This window comes from Echinops telfairi, unplaced genomic scaffold (genome assembly GCF_000313985.2).
Source record: "Echinops telfairi isolate 266 unplaced genomic scaffold, ASM31398v2 ScPeMD7_3;HRSCAF=10, whole genome shotgun sequence".
NCBI lineage: Eukaryota > Metazoa > Chordata > Mammalia > Afrosoricida > Tenrecidae > Echinops > Echinops telfairi.
Window position 1 is genome coordinate 10,463,458 of NW_022103899.1, and position 21,862 is coordinate 10,485,319.

Sequence of the window (21,862 nt, forward strand, 5' to 3'; positions counted from 1 at the left end):
CTCTGTTCTTGCCTCAGGAATGTCTAGTTGACATAACCTGTGTTAGTCTGGGTGGACTAGAGAAACAAATCCAGAGACATTCATATGTGTATAAGAAAGAGCTTTATATAACGAATAATTATATATTTAGAAAACATCCCAGCCTCATCCAGATCAGGTCCATAAATCCAATATTAGTCAATCTGTCTGATACCCATCTATAAATTCCTCTTTAGAGTCATGCAACACATACAATGATGCAAAATGCAGGAAGATCACAGGTTAGTGGTTGGAAGGTCTTGTGGATCCAGTGGCAGTGGAAGCATCTTGGCACTGGTGTGTGTCTCCACATTGCTCCTCCAGCTCCAACGCTCTGGCTCCATCAGAGTAGCTCTGATGTGGCTTGTCTGCAGGAAGTCAAAGCAGAATGTGTGTGTGGCCTCCAGTAAGCTATTTATCTGCATTCTGCCTCCAGATGAGGTCATCAAGCTGCGACCTGATTGACAGGCTAGACTCCACCCCTTCTCAAGTCGACAGATTATGTAACTGCCACAATAGGTAACATTCATTTATTATGATACATGAAGATAAGGTTGAAGTTGTCCCAGATTTTGTCTTGTTTGGCACCACAATCAATATTCATGGAAGCAGCAGTCTAGAGATCCAAAGCATTCTTGCAGTAGGTAAATCTGCTGCATGAAACCTCTTTAGATTATTGATGAGCACAGATACTATTTTGAGGACTAAGATGTGACTAACCCAGGCCACAGTATTTTCAGTGGCCTCATATGCATGTGGAATGGACATTGAATAAGGAAGACCAGAGAAGAATCAATAAATTTTCACTGTAGTTCTGGAGAACAATATTTAAAATATCACAGTGTGCTAAAAAGAACAAGCAAATCTTTCCTGGAAGCAGTGTGGTCAGAGTCCTCCTTAATAGGGAAGGATGGAGAGATTTCATCTTACATACTTTGGACCTGTTTCAGGAGGTACCAGTCCTTGGAAAAGGATGTACTTGGTAAAGTAGAGGAGTAGCAGAAGAGAGGAAAGTCCCCAAGGAGATAGAATGACACAGTGACAGCAACCGTGGGCTCACGCACAGGAACAATCGTGAGGCTGCCACAGGACAGGGCAGTGGTGGATTCTGTTGCATTGCATATAGTTGCTATGGGTCAGAATTGACTCCCTGGGACCTAACAACAAGAACAACAAAGATTCTGTTCTGTTAAAGCTTTGCTCTGGTGGAGAGTTAATTTGTTACATGATGTCTTCATAGCATCATTTATATATGTGAGCAGCTTTAACACTGAGAAAAGCCAGATTGTTCTCACTCCAATCAAAACCCAAATCATTGAATCACTCTGAATAGGATTTTCTTCAAGGGTTCAGGCTAACTTGGGCTAAATGAAACATGTAGAATGAACAGGGAGAATGAATTATAAAGAATTGATTAATTTAATTGAATATTGTGTGGGAAGCTTGTGGATCAATTCCTCTAATGATTATTTTTAAAAGAATACATTTTATAATGATAATTGTAGCTTTATGTAGTGCAAGGATACTGGATAAATAGTTCTGAAAATGTCTTGAATTTCTATACTCAGGAATCTTCTCTTCTTCCCATTCAAATTGTTTTTTATCATATTTTCAATATAGTCTTTATATAAGTTTAAAATAATTTAGTTTGATATGAGTCATAATGAAATAAATTGGTGTTTCATTTAATTTTCCTTGATGTTTAAAATATTTAAGAATCCTACACTGTGTAAATTTATAGCCCATGTACTTGAAAATGTTAATTTATGTCCAATATTTTCTCACTGGTCTATAGCATTAGGATTGATATTACACTGAAACTCACATTATATATTATGTTTATGATGTCATCACTTACATGTGAGCATAAAACAAAATAAGATATTTATCATTTAATAACATATTGCTATTTTTAATTTGTGATTTGGTTTATGATTATAAGAAAGTAGTTCCTGTTGGTATCAAAAAATCAGTCCCCAAATCAGTCATTTATGACCCTGTGACCCTGCAGAGCAGAATAGAAATGCTCGATAGAGTTTCCAAGGTAACAGATCTTTTAGAATTGCACTGACACGATGTTCTTCCATGGAACAGCTGGCAAGTGTGAACTGCTGCCCGTTTGTTAGGAGGTGAGTGGTTTAGCCACTTTACCACCAGAGACTTTATGGTACATTAAACACAGGAGCTCTTGCTTGTGAAGAGACTTTGCCACTTACTAAGACTTTCTAAGGTTACAAACTCATCATGGACATTTTATTAGCAAGTAAAATTAATTAATAATGTTATTAGAATAAAAATAGCAAAACTACCGTGTATACGCATATACAAGCAGAGTTTTTCAGCAAATTTTTTATGCAGTTTTTGTGGTAAAAATAGGTGTATCAGCTGATATTCAGGTTGGCATATACTTGAGTATATACGGTAATTCATTTTAATCAAAATTTAGGAATATGTATGTATGTGTGAATATATGTGTTTGCAAAAAGGGCTGGTTTTTATATTCATACCTATTGAGTTTTGAAGATGGTGGAAAAGTTTAATCTCCACAGGCGCTTTTCTTTTTTTTATTCCCTCATAGTTTTATTTGCACATAGTTTACATTTCATACAATTCAGTAATTCAAGAGTTCAATCTTTCAATAATATCAAGGTATAGTCACCACCTCATCAGTCTTAGCCCATCCCCCACCCCCTACCCCATTGGACAAATCACCTATAACATGAGTGGTGCAATCACAATCAGTTCTAGTACTCCCTCCCCACTACCACCTTCATTATTTGCTCCCCAATCCCCTTTCCCTCCTATCCCCTACCCTTGACCCCTGCATTCCCTATAACCCCTTTTATTAGTTGTTATATATCCACTTCTCTTGTACCTCACAGCTGGGAAAACCAACAGGAAAACGATTTTAAAAATTGTAATAAGGTAGTAAGACCAAAATCATAATAGTATAAAGACAAATATACAAATAATGTGTAAGAAGGAAAAGACTCCCATAAACATTCCAAAGGGCAGGGATGACATTTCTGTTATGAAACAAGTAAGAGGTACGTTTCCCCAGTACAAATTCAGTCCATGTCTGTAGGGGGGGGTCAACTGCCAAGTATTGAATTCAATCCAGCACAACAAAGATGATAATAATCTCTGTCTGATAATAAAGTTGTTTTCAATTGCACCCAAAAGGCTTTTCTTTATTCCATTCCCTAATCCAATTTTCCCACACTCTTCATTTTAGCGATCTCCAGTAAACGTTCAAAACCCACCTCAGACTCAGTAATCCAAAACCTTGCTATTAAGAGAATTTGATGATTGAGCATGTGTTAGGCTAAGCTCTCTAGATAATCAAAACTAATTATATTTATCAAGAAAGTGGCTCAGCTGGTTTTGGAATCAGGTAAATCCGGTCTGTTTCAAGTCTATGGAAGAGATGTGAAGCTGTAGGCTTTCCTGACAGTCATTTATGACCGGATGGACCAGGGAGCAGGAAAATTCACCAGGAAGCATAATGATCTCAGTCTGGTGCAGGCAGAAGTGGATGGACCAAATAAGCAGGAAATATGGCAGGCCAATGATAACTCCAGGTACAGCAGAAAACCATTGGCTCAAGCCTAAGATTGGAGGTCTAGGTAACAGATGCAGAGTCCACACCAGTAAGAAAGGCAAGCTTCAATGGGAGTAGGCCATGCCTCCAAATAAATGTCCTTTCAATTGCAGCAGGGCTGCAACCTAAGTAAGGAGGTTTCATTCCTCCCCAGTAAGCCTCTTACAACTGCTTTTACACTCAGCAGATGCTACCTTGAGATTGTTTCTATCATGTTAGACCACATCATGGGGGAGGCCTCAACTGCCTAACTAATGAGCATCCTGGCCCAGAAATGTTGACACACAATGTAACAATCACAAGCATTAATGTTTTTAATCTGTTGACCTGTGAGTGTGATATACAGATTGAGACTCATTGTTTTCTTGCCCCTGCGACCTTTATTCTTAACATGGATCCTTTAGACTAAGGTAATAGTAATACCTGTAGTTTACTGGGACTGAATCTCAGGTCTACTGATTCAAGATTTGCTATTTAGCAAGATTCCCTGCAGTTGCATATGCATATTTATCTGGTGAAGACTTGATGATGTAGAAGGGTTCTGGTTAAGGCTGATGATTCTTTCCTATTTGGTATGAAGGTTGGTTTGGGTCCAGTGAAAAGGAGTATTGTTCATTTACTGAACTTAGGTAGGATTGATTAAATATATCATTTTCATTCAATAAATTTGAAAGTATGTAAGTAATTGTTTAGGAAAATGTTCCAAATATTAATATATTAAGAACTAAATATAACAAGACATGGATTATTAAAAAATAATATAATTGAGCACCACTGCTCATGTCAAAATTCCTCTCAATTGTGGTGATTTGCCGGAAGCTGTGGCACTCATACTTCAAAGACTCGCAGGAAACTCAGTGAGTGTCCACAGTAAGACGGAATAGGAAGAATGAAGTCGCCAATCACTTCTGAATAATTGGGCACCGAACCTTATGAAAAGCAGTAAAATATTTCTGATGGACCTGCCTCCTCAAAGTCAAGTTCACGTTTGCTGGTGATCATAACCTACAATGAGAAGAAACAACAGCAAATATCCGTAAGTGTCTAGTACAGGAAATGTAGAAAGTATAAAGGAAGGAACCCTAAAAATGAATGTGATGCATAAAAGTCTCTATCCTAGAAATTGGTGGGCTGAAATGGACTGGTATTTTTAAGTGGACAATCCTATAGTTTACTATGGCAGGAAGGAAAAATTGAAGAGAAATGGCATTACATTCATCAACAAAAAGAGTATTTCAAGATCAAGTACAAAACTCTGTGATAGGAAAGTAATATAAATACACTTACAATTAAGACTTGTTAGCACAACTAGTATTCAATTGTACACACCAACCACTAATAATGAAAAAAATTGAAACATTCTATCAACTTCTACAGTCTGAAATTAATCAAGTATGCAATCAAGATATATGTACAATTATTTTGATTGGAATGTGAAAGCCAGAAACAAGTGAAGGATAAGTGGTTGTAGAATATGACCTCTGTGATAGAAATAAAGGTAGAGATCACATGAAAAAAGTATGCAAGACCAAGCATTCATTGCAAATATGTTTTCACCAATACAAACCTCAACTATCCGCATGTATTTTCCCAGAGGGAAGATCAGAATCAACTTGACAACGTCTTTGGAAAAAGGTGATGTAGAAGGTAAATATGATTAGCCGGTACAAGACCTGGGGCAAATTGTGGAACAAGCACCTATAATTCATATGTAAAGATAGGTTGAGGCTGAAAAAAAATAAAAATGAGTCCATGAGAGCCAACATATGACATTGAGAATCGCACACCTGCTTCGAGAGACCATCCCAAGAGTTTTCTTGAAAATTAATGACCAAAGATCACAGGAGACATCAAGACCACTATAGAGGAAGAAAGCAAAAGGTCATTAAAAAGATAAAGGGAAGAAAGGAAAGGATGATAATGGATGTCAAAAGGTACCCTGACACTTGCCCTTGAATGTAGAACGAACGAAACAAATGGAAGAAATAATGAAGTAAAAGAGCTGAACAGAAAATTGTAAAGGGCAGTTGACAAAGTAAAGTATGTAAAAGAAATATGCCAAGACCTGGGTTTAGAAAACCAAAAGGGGAGAAACACTGTATTTGAATGACAGGGATAAAATATTCAAGACTCAATTTGCTATATTGAAGAATTAAATGGGGAAAATCGTTGAGCGATGAAGAATCATCAGAAGGTGAGGAAATGTACACACACAGGCATTATAACAAACATAATAGGTCAATGTTCAACCATTTCTAGAAATTTCATATGATCAAGAGCTGATATTAATGAAGGAAGAAGTCCAAGCTGCACTGAAGGCATGAGCCAAAAACAAGGTTCCAGGAATTGAGGGAATACCAGTTGAAGTGTTTCAACAGGATGCTCTGCCAGGAAATTTGGAAGAGAGCTAGTTGGCCAGCTGACTGGAAGAGATCCATATTTGTAGCCATTCCAAATAAAAGTGACCCAACAGAATGCTCAAATTATAGAACAATATCACGAATATCACATGCAAGTATAATTTTTGCTTGAAATCATCCAACAATGATTGCAGCAGTACCTTGGCAGGGAGCTGCCAGAGGTTCAGTTCGGATGAAGAAGAGGATATGGAACAAGGGAAATCATTGCTGATGTCAGATGGATCTTGGCTCAAAGCAGAGGATATCAGAAATATGTTTATTTTTGTTATATCGATGATGCCAAGGCATTCGTCTGTGTGGACCATAACACAATATGATAGGCTTGAGAAGAAGGGGAATTCCGGAATACTTGATTGTACTCATACGGAACCTGCTCTTGCATTAAGAAGCAGTTTGCAAATGGAACATGAAAATACTAAATATTTTAAAATCAGAAAGGATGTATGTCAGGATTGTAACCTCTCATCATACTTAATCTGTATGCTGAGAAAAGAATCAGAATAGAGGGATTATATTAAGAAGAATGTGACATCACGATTGGAGGAAGATTTATTACCAACCAGTGATTTGCAGACAACACAATCTTGCTTTCTGAAAATGAGGAGGGCTCGGAACCCTTGTTGATGATGATCAAGGATTGCAGCCTCAAGTAAAGATTATAACTCAATTAAAGAAGACCAAAATGCTCACAACGGGAAAAATGGATAACATCATGATAAATGGAGAAATTGTCAGGGGTTTTGTCTTGATTGGATCCACAATAAATGCTCCTTGAAGCAGCAGTGAAGAGATCAAAAGACACGCTGCATTGGGTAAATGGGCTTCACAAGGCCTCTTTAAAATATTGTGGAGTGAGGATGTTACTTTGAGGACTCAGGGGTGCATAACACAAGGCGTGGTGTTTTCAGTGACCTCAGAGGCATGTGCCAGTTATACAGTTAATGAAGAAAACCAACCAAGACTCAATACACTTGGTGCTGGCGAATACTATTGAAGGCACCGTGGGCTGCTGAAAGAACAAATAGATCTTGTCTTGGAAGAAGGATGGCCAGAGTGCTCCTTAGAAGCCAGGATGATGAGACTTCCTCTTACATTCCTAAGACGGGTGATCTGGAGCAGTCGCTGGAGAAGGACATTGTGCTTGATAAAGTAGATGTGTATTAAAAAAAAATGTTAAAGGAAGGTGCTTTAGGAGATGGACTGACACAGTGGCTGCAACAATGGACTCACGCATAGGAACAATTGTAAGCATGGTGCACGTCTGAGCAGCGTTTCACTCTGTTGTGTATAGGGCCACTCTTGGTGGGAACTATCCCAATGGAACCTAGCAGCAACAAGTTTTCCTTGTTTCAGCAAGAAAAATTGTGTCATCTGTGTATCACAGGTTGTTAATAAACTTTCCTCTGATTCCTATGCCAAATTCTTCATGCAGTCCAGTTTCTCATATTATTTATCCAACATGCAGATTGATTAATTATGTGAAAGGATAAAACCTTAATGCACACCTTTCCTGATTTAAACACTGCAGTGTGTCCTTGTTCTGTTCATGTGAACACATCTTGGTCCGTTGAAAGATTCCTCATGAACACGTGCAACATTGTAGAATTCCAGTTTTTCTCACTGTTGTCCATAGTGTATGGTTCACACAGTGGGATGCCTCTGCATACCCCACACAGCACAAGCAGCATCTTTCCAGTATTCTCAGCCTTCAACTGAGCTCCATCTGGAGTCAGCAATGATATGGATCATCCAATGTCCTTGTCTGATTCTGGCTTAAACATCTGGCACCTCCATGTCCAAGTAATATTGCAACCATTTTTAATTATCTTCAACAAAATTTCACTTTTACATGATATTAAAATTTTCTAAAAATTACATATGCATTGTGTTTTCACCTTTCTTCAGAATGGGCACAAACATGGGTCTCCTCCAGTCAGCTGGCTCAGCATCTGCTCCCAAACATCTTGGTGGAGACCAGTGGGTGATGTCAGTTATTGAACCAACATTTCAGTTGTTATTCTGTCACTTGCTGGAGTCTGGTTTGTTACAAATGCCTTCAGCGGGGCTTGGACTTCTCACTTTAATACCATTGCTTCTTAATTTGATGCTACTTCTTGAAATTGACCAAGTATTTTTGGTACATTGCTTTTATGAATTTCTTTATTTTGATGCATCTTGCATCATCGAATATTTTGCTGAGGAAATCCTTGAATATTGCACATCAAGGTTTTATTTTTCCTTGAGTCTTTTCATCTTAAGATATGATATGCATTTCCTTCCAGGTGTTTTCATACTTTATTATACTCAGTCTTCTTGAGTTGCCTTTGGAATTTCCTTTTCAGCTCTTTTCTCCATTTACGTTAGCTACTCTCTGCTCAAGAGAAAGTTTCAGAGTTTCCTTTGATATGCATTTGGTATTTTCTTTTTCCATGTGGCTCTTGTTGTGTTATTTTGTTTTTAACTACATTTTCTTCTTCATATAGGATGTGTTTTGATATCATGCCACAACTTGTGTGGTCTCTGGTCATTAGTGTTCAACGCTTAAAATTTGTTTTTAGTGGTTTTCTAAGTTTGCTGGAATCGACTCAGGTTTGCTTCTTATGGATCTGTTTGCATTTTCTTCAGCTTCAGCGTGAACTTGCATGATAGTAGTTGATGGTCTGTTCCACAGTCAGCTCTGGCCTTGTTTAAGTTGATGATACTGATATTCTCCATTGTCTCTTTCCACAAATATAGTCAATTTGATTCCTGTATATTCCATTTGGTGCTAATGGTTTATGTTGTTGAAAAAGGTATTTATAAGGAAGATATTCATTGTAATCATCCGTTTATGTTGTTAAAAGAAGGTATTTACAATGAATATATTACTGGTCCTCCAAAATTCTAAGTTATTATTTTCAGCTTCATTTCTATCACCAAGATCATATTTTCCAACTGCTTATCCTTCCTATTTGTCTCCAACTTTCACATTGCAGTCATCAGTAATTATCAATGCATCTTCTTTGCATGTTTGACCAATTTTAGACTGAAGAAGTTGGTAGAATTTCTCAATATCTTCATCATTGACTTAGGTCTATTAACCGATCATCTTTCTAGGCAAATAAATATTTTCTTATCACAGATATTATTACACCTCAAGCTAGACAATTGAAATTCCTTATTGATGCTAAATATAACACTATCCTTAAATTAACTTTTTCTGCCATAAGAAACTATATGATATCTGGCCAAAAAAGGGCCATTATCAGTCTGTCTCTCATTAGTTTTCCCTTGTAGATTGATCCTTATGCTTTCTATTTCATTTTTGATGACTTAGGATTCTCCTAGATTCTTACTTGGTACATTCCATTTTCCAATTACTAATGGATTTTCATGGCTGCTGCTTCTCACTTTGAATTTTATCCCATCCCTAGATAAATGTCCCTAAATCTACATTCCATGCACGTGTGTTATGTATTTGGACTCTATTCTGAGAAGGCAGATTTTCATAGTCATATATTGAGAGTATTCCAACCTGAGAAGATTTTTTTTTTGAATGAAATATGAAATGTTCTGGATCTATTCATGAAGTCTTCATTAGCCAATCATTAGCAAGAGACAGCCTGTTCCTTCTTAGATGTCTGTTCTACTTCAGGAAGTTCAGCTGAGCTCAAGAAGGTTATTGATATATATCAATAGGGCTATTGATATTTTCAATAGCAAAGCATAGCCCCCAACATCACCACAAGATGGAAGTTACAGAAGTGTGACAACCCCACATGCAAGAGCAGTCCAGGAACCAAGCTCTGTATTGCCTTGAGCAAATTTTCTGCAAAAAATAATTTCTAAAGTAATACAGAACAAATATATTACTTAGAGGACAAAGGGATTGATGTAAGCCATGATATTTTCAGTAGCTTCGCATGCACGTGAAAAACAGACAATGAATAAAGAAGAGCAGAGAAAGATTGCCACATTTGAATTCTGTTATTGGTGAAGAATATAGAATTTTCCATTGATTGTCAAATGAATGAATAACATGTCCTGAAAGAAATACATTCAAAGTGCTCTTTAGAAATAAGGATGGCAATACTTCATCTCACCTCATGCACTTTGGACAGATTTTCAGGATCCCCTCAAGAAGAACATAATACTTGTAAAGTAGAAGATCAGTGAAAGAAAAAAAGGACCCTCACTGATCCTGCTTAGAGCTAGTGGCCTCACATATAACAACAGCTGCAAGGATGTGCATGGCCAGGCAGTGTTTCCTTCCTCTGGCGTAGGGTTGCTGTGAGGTAGGAAGGATTCAATAACACATAACAACATTCAGCATCTCGGTACGGCAATTATTAGTAGGCTGTCAAAGAGCATCCCGTCCTCTCCAAATAACTTATGTGGGTTGCTCTACCTTGAGGCAGATAGGGATCCAAATTTTCTCTGTATTGGTGGGTTTGAACTGCCAATATTTTAGTTGGCCAACTGTTCTAACCATTTGCCATCAGGGTTCCTTATTAAATAAATGATAAAAGGATATTAAAAAATTACTCTTGAAACATTTTGTTTTAGTGATGCTACTTGCTTGTAGGGCATATTTCCTTTCTGTTGAGATGAGCATTAGGGAAAGCACAGCAATTTATATAATTTACCATTCAAAGGGTTTTTATATTAACTTTCTTGTGTGAGCATCCATTATCCTGTGATTAATCACTAACTGTATGACATAAAGATGGTTGTAAGATCATGTCATCTTAGAATTTTTCTGATTGTATACTCCTAGTATAGTGATCCCTGAATGAAAGAAAAATTGACTCTATTTCAACCATGACCTAGCCATTTGGTTTGGAGAATGGTCACTTATATAAGAGTCATTGTTATCATTCCAACATATAACATTTGGAGAGTAATGTATGCCCAGACTCTTATGTGAAAAGAATGCGCAGTACTTAGTGTTTCTACCAATGATCTAGAGTGCAAATCCATTGTTTCCTTATATAAATAGAGAGATGAAGCAATGAGACATGTATCTTACTATTGTTGTTAGGTGTCATTGAGTCATCTCTGACACATCACAATCCGCTGTACATCACAACAAAGCACTGCCCAGTCCTGCAACATCTCCGCAATTGTTGTCATGTAGGAGCCCATTGTTGCAGGCTTAGACGCAAGGATGGTAAGACTTACTTTGGACATCTTATAAGTAGAGACCAGTTGCCAGAGAAGAATACCATGCTTATGAAGTGAGAGATTCAGAAAGAGCAATATTCTCACCCAAAGGAGCGATCTTGATCGTACCTTATATCAGCGTACTAGAAGTTTTCAAAATATTCCATCATATTTTAATTACATTTTTCCACTTGTTGAAGTTCTCTTGTATTTATAGACACACAATTGGGAGTAGTCTTATGTAGTACTTAGATTTCAAACTCACATTTATCATAAATATTGAACTCATTTTAATAAAGCATCAATATTTTAGTCCTGAAGTTATTTTTACATATCTGTGCAAACTTTATATAAAATTTATTTAATTTATCTATTTAATGCACACACATAATTATTATAAACTAATTAAATTGCTACCTTCAGGTATGCCCATATTTAATTACAGGCCAGGTTACTCATCATGCATTTTTATAACAATGAAACACATCAATTTTTTAAATTAAAGAATCATAATATCTACTATGGCTAAGATTCAATTCTAATAAAAACATGTATATCAAAAGAGATTTGTTATTCATTGGTGGATTCTTTGATAATTCTTTATTAGTACAACTCTAGCCTATAGTATTTAGACATAGTCTGATTATTTATGAGTGCACCATTAGATTATTTTTCTAGTATTTCTTTTTTTTCTTCATAATAGCTTGTGGGGAAAATATTGGAGGCATATAAATAGACACTAAAAAATTACTGGAGTAATTCAACACATTCCTGCTTTAGCAACTTTGCTTGCATCTTTTTATATTTGTTGTTTACAACAACCCTGGATAAATGTAAATTTCCAACAGGTTCTTAAAATAGATGTGTTCAAAAAAATTCTCAGGAGGAACATATGAGTTGAATAACAAGAAGTTTTCCTTTTATAAATCCTACTTAGCATATTTTTCTTGAGGCAACTCAGAGAGACGAAACAACTTTGCCACAGATAAGAACTGCTTCTATTGTAATTTTAAAACAAGCCTTGATATAGGGAGAGCTCCTCTTAAAAAGAATTGATATGCATGTAGATTGGAAACTCACACTACAAAAATAATTTTTCTTTTATCTTTGAGGTAATTCTTTTTATTTTTTCACTAATATTTTTAATTGGGAAAATATAGCTAGATGCTAGATGCTAGCATATAATGATTTATTGTTGTTGTCTTTAAATGAATTAATATTTTTAAGCTTTCTCAACTAATTACTAATATAGTAGATATCGCTAGATATAATCCACAGAAGCAAAGCTCTTTGGTCTTATCAACATGTTTCATAAATATAAACACATCTCAGAAAATAAATTTTGAGAATTGCTATATAAAACACTAACTAAAAGAAAGCGTATATAGTGATATTAATATCAGATCAATAGTTCTAAAGCTGAAAAGCATTAGACATAAAGATACTTCCATAGGGATAAAAAGATAAATCACCAAAAAAATAAAACAATCATGTATATGCGTGCACCTAACAATATTTCCTTCATGTTTAGAAGGCAAAATCAGTTCAATTACATAGGAAAATTGCTAAATTAATAACCGTTGATAGAGATGTTAATAAATTTTTCAGAAATTGACAGAACAAACACTAAAAATCTGGAAGATGTAAACAATATTAATAACAAGCCTAATTAAAAAAATATGTAACACCCTGCCTCCCCCAGGCAAGAGAATACATAGTCTTCTTAGGCACTCAATAATTACTAAAAATTATTGTTAGTAAATCTAAGAGGAAATCTTAATAAATTCACAAGAATGGGTATCACACATATCATAATTACATGACCTTTATACATTTTAATGAGAAAATCATCAATTAAAATATTTTAAAAATCCTATGTTCATATATTTTACAATATCGACGCAAGGAGTTAAGGATAAAGAATGGCAACTATAAAATATCAAGTAGTAAATGACAATAAAAGCACTGGCTATCACTATTTGTGAGGTGCATCAGGTACTATTGAAAGGAGACTGTCTAGCCTTCTGTAACTTTGAAAAGAAGAACTAGCACACATGACGATGGGCCGACGCAGTGAGTGTTAGGTACCATTGAGTCCGTTCTGACTAGTAGCACCCGCATGTACGACAGAAAGAAACATGGCCGTGTCGTCTCAATGTTGCAGTCACCGTGTCAATCTGTCCTGTGGAGGAGCTTCCTCTTTCAGTGACGCTCTACGTTACCAAGCGTGAGGTCCATCTGCAAGCAGAACTGGTCCCTCCTCATCGCATATCCAAAGTAAGTGAGGTGAAGTCTTCCCATCCGCCTTTCTAAGGATTTGACTGCCACCTAAGAAGGACAAGCCAAAAGAGGTCCATGTCCTTTGGATCCAAGGCCCCTGCGCTGAGCAGACCCAGAGGAAGACTAATGTCTAGACACACGGAGACCCTCCAAGGGGAACCAGGCACTCAGATGTTGAGAGGAGACAGAGACCTTCCCCCGGAGCTGACACACACAGAGACTTCCCCTGAAACCCATGCTATAATTCGGGGGGAAAGGGAAATATTAAATCACATGGCATAATTCTAGGGCATGGCCAAAACTGAAAGAAGTATTCTATAGCACGCCAGATTCACACACACACAAAAAAATAATAATAATCTCACAGCGGCATTTCCCAAGCATCAGCATTGCAAACACTACCTTCAGGAATTTTTGCCAGGTCCAAATTTTACCTGTTGCCTATGTACTTGATGTTTTTTGTGATATTGACTCTGTTATTCTCCTGCTTAATTGAGTTACTTGAGTAAGAAAATTGTACACTGCTGTGAAGTCGCAAGGTGCCCTGGTGGCACTGTCAGATAAGTGTCCTTGGTCTTGCAGCCATGTGGTCCTTTGGCCTTGGCCCTGCTCTAGTGTTACAGTTCTGGACATCAGAAGTCTGTAATCAGTGACACTGGGCCAAAAGCCAGGTGTCCGCAGGGTCCTGTTCCAGGAAACGCTGGTGAATCCATCTCCCCTGCCTTTTCCAGGTACTAGAGCTGCCTTTCTTGCATCCCTTGGCTCATGGCCCCTTCATTCGTCTCGAAAGCCAGCAGTGTAGCATTTTGCTTCAACCTTCACATTGCTTTCTTCTTCTGAATCCAATCTCCTTCGTTTTGTTTATCCAATTCATTCCCAATTTCCTGCCCCATTTGTTTTTGGCGATTTATGATGGAGGAAAGGGCATCAAGGCCTGCATCCTGCTCTTGGATAATTCTCTGCTGCTGTTGCCGGATTTCGTTGAAATCCGAGCCTCGAGTCTCCTCGGACTCCTCAAGGCGCCGGGCGCTGAGCTCTCCTGGTCAGCAGGCTGGACCTGATCAGATCTGGGTCTCCGCCCTCATTCCGAAAGGTGACAAGATCGTCCAGTAGGTTCTGTCTTCTGTCCCCTTCACGCTGGGTTATCTGACGTGTGGACACAGCTCTTAGCAATAAGTCCTTCAAAAAGGCAATCTTTTCCTTCAGATTCTGCAGCAACGTTGTGATTGTCCCGTAAGCTTGCTTGTGTTTTCACCATTTCATTCATACTGATTTCGTTGTTGAATTTTCTCAGCAATCTGTTGGGCAATTTGACAAATAGAATCATATGTGACAAGCCAAGGGCCCGGTACCATCCTGCAGTTCCCCGGCTCCTCGACACTTTGAGGTAATTCTCAATAAGCAAAAGGGGTTCTAATTTTAACGAGAGTAAGTATATAGAACAAAAGAAAGACAGACCATCACCAAAATTCATTTTTAAAGTAAATGGGAGAGCCAGTTGTAAGTAGAATGCGCTAAAAAAGTGTTCTTTTTTCATGTAACTTTCCATACTTCTAAATTAGTACTTACATTCTTTAAAGATATAAGATAGTTCAAAAGGATGTCAATAAAATTCCAGATATACTACCAATCTTTAAATATCACATTATTTTGACTTAAAATGAAAAGGGTGATCTTGGTTTCAGAAAAAGGGATTTAACACTTGATTATCTAAACTATTAAGGAGAAAATAATATTTACAAAAATTATTTCAAAAACATGGAAAATCACCTAAAGCCTATAGTGAAACATTGAGGGGGGGGCGTGGATAAAAGAAAATCAGCCATCCATGGTTTTACTACACGAAAGAGGAACACTTTTCATATATGTCATGCAGGTGTAAGCAATTTTTGATATATGGATAAAATATAAAATCCAAGAAAGAATTACATTAAACTACTAATAGTGCTTGATTAAAATAACACACACATTGGTCTTACATCCTCACCCTCCAGGCTGAATAACTAGATAAAGGTGTGTCTCTACACATGAGTGAGGGTATGGGTCTTTAGGGTTTCCAATTTTCAAAAGAGAATGGCTATCAAAGGAAACGTATCTGAGGCTTTTGTGTCTAGAAAATATGAAGTAAACACTTTCCACAGGCTTTCATGAGCTTAACTGGATGGAGTGTCTTGCAAGCTAATCACTTGGCAGTTGGTCTATACTGTCATAGTCCATGTCAGTAAGAGTGGGATACGGTGAGAGGGTGATCCAAGGAAAGGTACATAAAAGAATAAAGTTTTATTCATTTTGTCACAACTCATATTTTGCTTATATGGTTTTTATAACACCATAATTATGGATAATTTACATTTAAAATTTTATACTACAGAGTGTCACAAGATAGGAAGAAGAAGGCGCACAGAGTGCTAATAATGAGGGAGAGTATCTATAACAATTTGGAGAGATGATGAATGCCAAAGCCTAAGGCATGGATTAATAAGGTGTGAATGTAAAAATACATTAAAAATCGTAATAGAATCAAACCATGCATTTTTGAATGGCTGAAAGTATTATGATAGACTATTTTTTATGTGTATAATGATTACACTGCTCAAATAAATATAATAGTTTCAGGTAAGCAGGAAGAGACCTGTGGCTACTGAGAAATGAGGAGCCATTGCAATGTATACGGCCTACGTCCATGATTAAGCAAAGATCTCATATAGCTATTTTATCCACATCTTTTATTTTTTATACTAGAATAGTAAACTCATGGATATCATAACCAACTAGAGAAGAACTAGGACCAGGTTCCAAAATTAATGGGAAAATAATCTTATAAATATTGCTAATCTCATAAAGGAGCCTTGGTAGATTAGTGGCTACACGTTGAGCTGCAATCCACAAGGTCAGCAGTTTGAAAATACCCACTGCTCTGTGGGAGACAGACACAGCTTTCTACCTCCATAAAGTGATATCATTTCAGAAATTTACTGGGAGAACTCTACCCTGTCCTATGGGGTCACTTTGAGTTGGCATCAATCCATGGCAGTGAGTCTTTTTGTTTTATATATCATGAAATAGTCGCTAAAACATTACTTAGAGGTGATATTTGTTTGCTTATAATTCACTTAACTATTTATATTATTTGGATTTTTTCTATTTTAAGTATTGCAAATAATGCTATAATGGATTCATTAATTGGTATATTTCAAAAGTGCTTGTCCCTTTCTGTAAACAGGCATTAAAATAGTCTCACAGGATAAAATACTGCAATTAAAAAGAATTACTACTTATATGATACTACTGTGTTAAATTCTAGTTTGTAAGTTTTGTCAGATGTATTTTTGACATTGAAATAACTTTTATGCAATGTATGAACATTTCGAGATAATAATATAAATTCTACATGTATGAGGGCTCATCAAAAAGCTCGTGAAATTAAATTATCTTGTCATTCAAATTTATCACGAATTCTGGAAGTTTCCATATATGTTTGTGTGTGTGTTATATGCCTATTTTTTCTTTTTTATTCTTGCCTATAATTTTGTAATTGGGAGTTAATACATATATCATTCCATAGTTCAATCACATCAAGCAGTATTGTACAATTGCTACCACAATCAATTTCCAAACTTTTCCTTTCTGGATTCCCTGACATCAACTTTGTTTTGCACCACCTCCACCACAACTGTACCCACCACCACGACCATCACCACCACCACCGTACCCACCACCACCACCTCCTTCACCACCTCTACCACCACCACCACCACCATTACCACCACTACCACCACCACCACCTCCTCCTCCACCCCCACCCCCCCACTACCACCGCCACCACCACCATACCTACCCAGAAACCCTTATTCTACTTGCTGTCTCTGTAGCTTCATCAATCCTCGGTTGTATATACTGAAAAAAAAAATTAACACAAATTCAAGAAGGTGACCTATCACATTTAAGATAAACCTTAATTTGAACAAACAAAAACAAAAAAAAACACAAAATACTGAAAACCAGATCAGGCCTAACATGCATCAGAGGGAGATCAATTGGCAAGATCTTAACCATTCAAGTCAGGTTTATCCTTCGGTCTTATGTACTCATCTCTCCAGTGCACTCTATTTAGGAACCATTTTCCTCTCATCCCTGTATTATGGACAGAGGGAGGTCACTGGAGGCTTATTTCCTATGCGGTTTCCACAGTGTACCTTAGGCTCCCACTGGCATCAATAGTTTTCTACAAATCAGATTCTCACTATTTAGGCTCCAAATCTATTCCCTCATCAACTTCAGATTATAAGATTTACAATCCTCCGATGAGTGATGTTGGTGTGCTGCTTCTATGCGGACTTAGTTGACATCTCATTTAGATAGCTGCTTGTTTGGAAACAAGGCTTTAAGATCCCAGATACTATTTTTTCTGATAGCGGAATCATCTAATTTCTTCTGTGTCCCATTCCTATGGGCAAGTATTGAGCAGGGCCATGATGTAAGAACTAATTGTTCTTAAATTGGAATTAGGATTTAGTGTGATACCAAAACCCATTCCTAGATCTGTTTTTTGCTTTTTCTTTTTATCTGCCTTTGACTCCCTATTAAAACCTCCTTGTTATTTATGGTAGAGACCTTTATTGATCATCCCTTTGGGGTGATCTTCCATTGATGTTGTCTCTGACTAGCCCCTGATACTAATTTTTTAAAGTCCCGTTGAGAGAGGGATATTGGGTCAGTATAGGCTGACTCTACTTCAAAGTACCTGAATTATTCACTTGTACAGAATCAATCCTTTCATGGCAGAATGCTATTTACACCAGCAATGGGGATTACTTGTCAGGGAAAATTTACACTAATAATTACTGAGAATGTCAGTCACAGGTTTGCTGTTTTAATACGTATTTTAGTAAAAATATTAGGACATTCATGTAGCAATAACCTGTTTGTCCACCCAGCAACAGTTCAACAATCTTGGTACAGCTGTCTTCCCCTTCCTCAGACACCATGCATTTTCCATCTTCAGCCCTCAGGTTTCAAGTGTGTCTGAGATAGAGTCCAGTTCATCCAGTGGAGTTTCTGTAGCAGATCTCACTGATACAGCCTCTGAAGCATGTTGTGTTCCTTGAAGATCCAGGATTCAGTGTCTCAGCGTTCCACAGCACCTGGCCTGGGTCCCCCAGATGCACCCAGAAGCCCAGGCCAATGTGGCCCATTCTGTGCAGACCACCTGGGACACACACTCCCTAGTGTCCCCAAAGGCATTTTCAACTAATATTCTTCCTCCTAACCGGATGTCTGTCCTCCTGGTTTTTCTACCAACAGTCATGCATTTGTGGTTCCCTAGACATGTCTGCTCATGTTCCCCTCTCCTGCATTGACTTTCTCATCAAGATCCCTCATCCCTCTGATAGGACCGTGTACCTGTCTGGAGGGGCCTCGTCAAAGCTTTGCATGGCAGCCACCAAGGAGACAACATGCCCTCCCCCATCTCTTCACCATTTGATCCCAGCTGACTTGAGGTGCCCTCTGGCAAAGTGACCTTAGAAATACTTACTGAGAACCATCGGTGTATGGGTGATTGGCACGAGTCAGGCTCTCTACCAGGCTCTCTGATCCTCCCGGTCAACAGACTAGATGTCCTACAGGCCTGAGCTTGCACCTGTTCTTCTGCTTGTTCTACAGCAGTGGACTCATACAGTATTTATCCTTTTGTGATGGATTAACTTCACTTTGTCTTCCAGATCCCTCCATGGCTTGAGGTGTGTCATAGTTGCATCAGTGTTTTTAGGGATGCATAGTATTCCATGGTTTGTATATGCCAGAGTTTTCATTCAATCTCTACTAATGGGAATTTAGGCTCCTTCCAATTTCTTGATATTGTGAACCTTGCTGCAAGGAACATTTGGGAACATACGTCTGTTATCTGTTCCTTATTTCTTTGGGGTATATACCCAATAATGGTATTGCTGGGTCATATGATATTTCAATTGCCTTCTGTTTTAAGAATCACTATATTGCTGTCCGCAGTGGCTTGCCATATTCACAAGCCCAATAGCAGTGCCACACACTCTCCAGCATTTGTTGTTCTCAGTTTCATTTTTTAATTGGGCTACAGTTATGGGTGTTCGTTGGTAGCTCACGGTTGTTTTGACTTGCATTCCCGAACGGCTATAGAATGAGAGCACTTTCTCATGTGTTTATTAGCTATTTGAATGTCATCCTTTGTGAATCGTCTGTTCAGGTCCTTTGCCCACCTTTCTGTGGGCTCTCAGTATTTTTCTGGTTGTAGGCTTGTATGTACTGTAGATTTTAGTCCTTTGTTTATGTCATTTCTAAATGTCTTTTCCCAATCTGTGGGGTCTCTTTTCGCTATCTTAATGAAATATTTCTATGTATTCAGGTGGTTTTCTTTTTCATTAGGTCCTATTCATCTACATAATCTTTGATGGAGTGTGTTTCCTTTATTACTTCCTATAGCCCATGTATTTCCTGCATTGGGACAGTTAGATTTGTGCCAATTTTCTCCATGAGGATCCTGATAGCTTTGGGTTTTACATTTAGGTCTTTGATCTATCTTGAATTTGATTTTGTTCATGGGGTGAGATATGGATTTTTTTTCATTTTTCTTCAGGTGGCTATCCAGATGTCTTGGGCATTGTCTTCAGCGCTCTGACTTTTGGATAGATTTACACTGTGCAGTGGTCTCATGTTTGTGCTCTGTGGATGTTGGTCTTCTGATCAAAATTAGTTGGAAAGTAGTGTTTGTAGTGCTGTTGGTTACTTAATTAGTTTGTTTGTTTTTTAAGTAATCTCTAAATTTTTCTTGATGGACAATTTGGTGGATATAAGTTTCTTGGGTTAGTGTTATGTCCCTTCAATTTCTGGAAGATGCTATTCTATTCTCTCCTCTTCTTCATGGTTTCTACTGACAAGTCTGAGCATATTCTTGTCAGATTACCCATATATGTGACTGTCTTCTTTTCTCTAGCTGCTCTTACGATTTTCTTCATTTCCTCACAGTTGGATAGTTTAACTACTATGTGCCTTGATGTATTCTTTTTGGGGCCCAGTGTAATTGGTGTCCTCTCTGCTTCCTGTATAACTGTCTGATTCTCCTTCATTAATTTGGGGAAGTTTACTTCCCTCACTACCTTAGCTGTTGATGTTTTCATTATGTCTTGCTCTGGCAACCCAATCATTCAAATGTTGTTCCTTTTCATAGGAACATCACTCATTGTTCTCAGGTTTTCTTCAGCTTCTTTAAATATCTTGTTTGATTGTCTTTCACGTTTCTTGAAATGCCATGGGCATGTAAACTGTGAAGTTGCTGCGGTGGGTATGGGGACTGCAAGGTGTGAGGCCGCAGCAGTGGGCAGGGAGCGGGACTGTAGGCAGTGCATGTCTGGGTGGTCAATGCAGGCAGATGTGGCATAGGGATCAGGACACTCCACTAAAGCTCAGCTGAGCCATGGGGAGCAGGGTGGGTCAACACCATGGGGGAAGCCTACCCACATGCTAGTACAGATCCCTGGGATGCCATGTGGCCCCCACTGCTTTCTCTGGACAACCCCCTCCCCCATTCAGTCTCCTTATCCCCAAATCTGGCAATTGTCCATGGTGATCCCAAAGCAGTTACCTCTCCCTTGGGGTCATCTTCCCAGAAGTCAGGTATAATAATTCTTAATGGGCTGGAGGAAGGGTTATGGGAGCTTGGATATTACTTGGTGCATTTAAAGGAGATGTGTGTTGCTGACGTGAGGGGAAAAGGTTCTAGAGGTTATCATGGTGGGAGAAAAAGAGGGTAGAAGGGGTATTGTGAATCCACCAGAGTCCCTTGTCAACCCTGTGTAATTTTCAGGGTCAGTGTTTGGTGGTATGATATTTTACTGCCTTGTGATCTTGTACTGTTTCAGAGGGGGTGAGAATCAGGCTAGGGGATGATTTTATGTCTGGTATGCCTGTATAAGATGTACTATTGTGATATGAGTTGTTTATCTTTGGAGAATGTATATCTAGTGAATCAGGTCAGAGGGGGTAGGGTTTGCTCTTTTGGGATGGTGGAGGTGGCTAAGTGGGGGGTAGGAGGATGGGGTCAATTCCTGTTACCTATCTAGGTAGCCTAGGGAGGTGGAGCATAGCAATGTCTTACTCAGCAGGCTGGAGTTTAATGTGGAAGGCTTGTTTTGCTAACTTTCTATTGACTTTTTGCTAACTTTCTATTGACTTTGAGAAGTCTCTCAAACAGTCCCCTAGGACTCTTTGTCAAGTCCAACCTGGTAAAACCTGTTTTTAGCAGTGGTTTCCTTCTTTGTTATGTTAAAGCTATGTTAATGAACCAGGTGTGTGGTGAATAGGGTCCAAAGTTAAGGAAACTAAAACAACCTTGGAATGACCTTTTTTTTTTAGTTTTTTTTTTTTT

General features: G+C 38.0%; 1 pseudogene; it reads right to left on the bottom strand.

Annotated features, from left to right (window-relative positions):
* Window positions 1-14,279: 14,279 nt before the first annotated feature.
* On the bottom strand, window positions 14,280-14,816 carry LOC101650118 (annotated as a pseudogene).
* Between the last annotated feature and the right edge of the window lie 7,046 nt (window positions 14,817-21,862).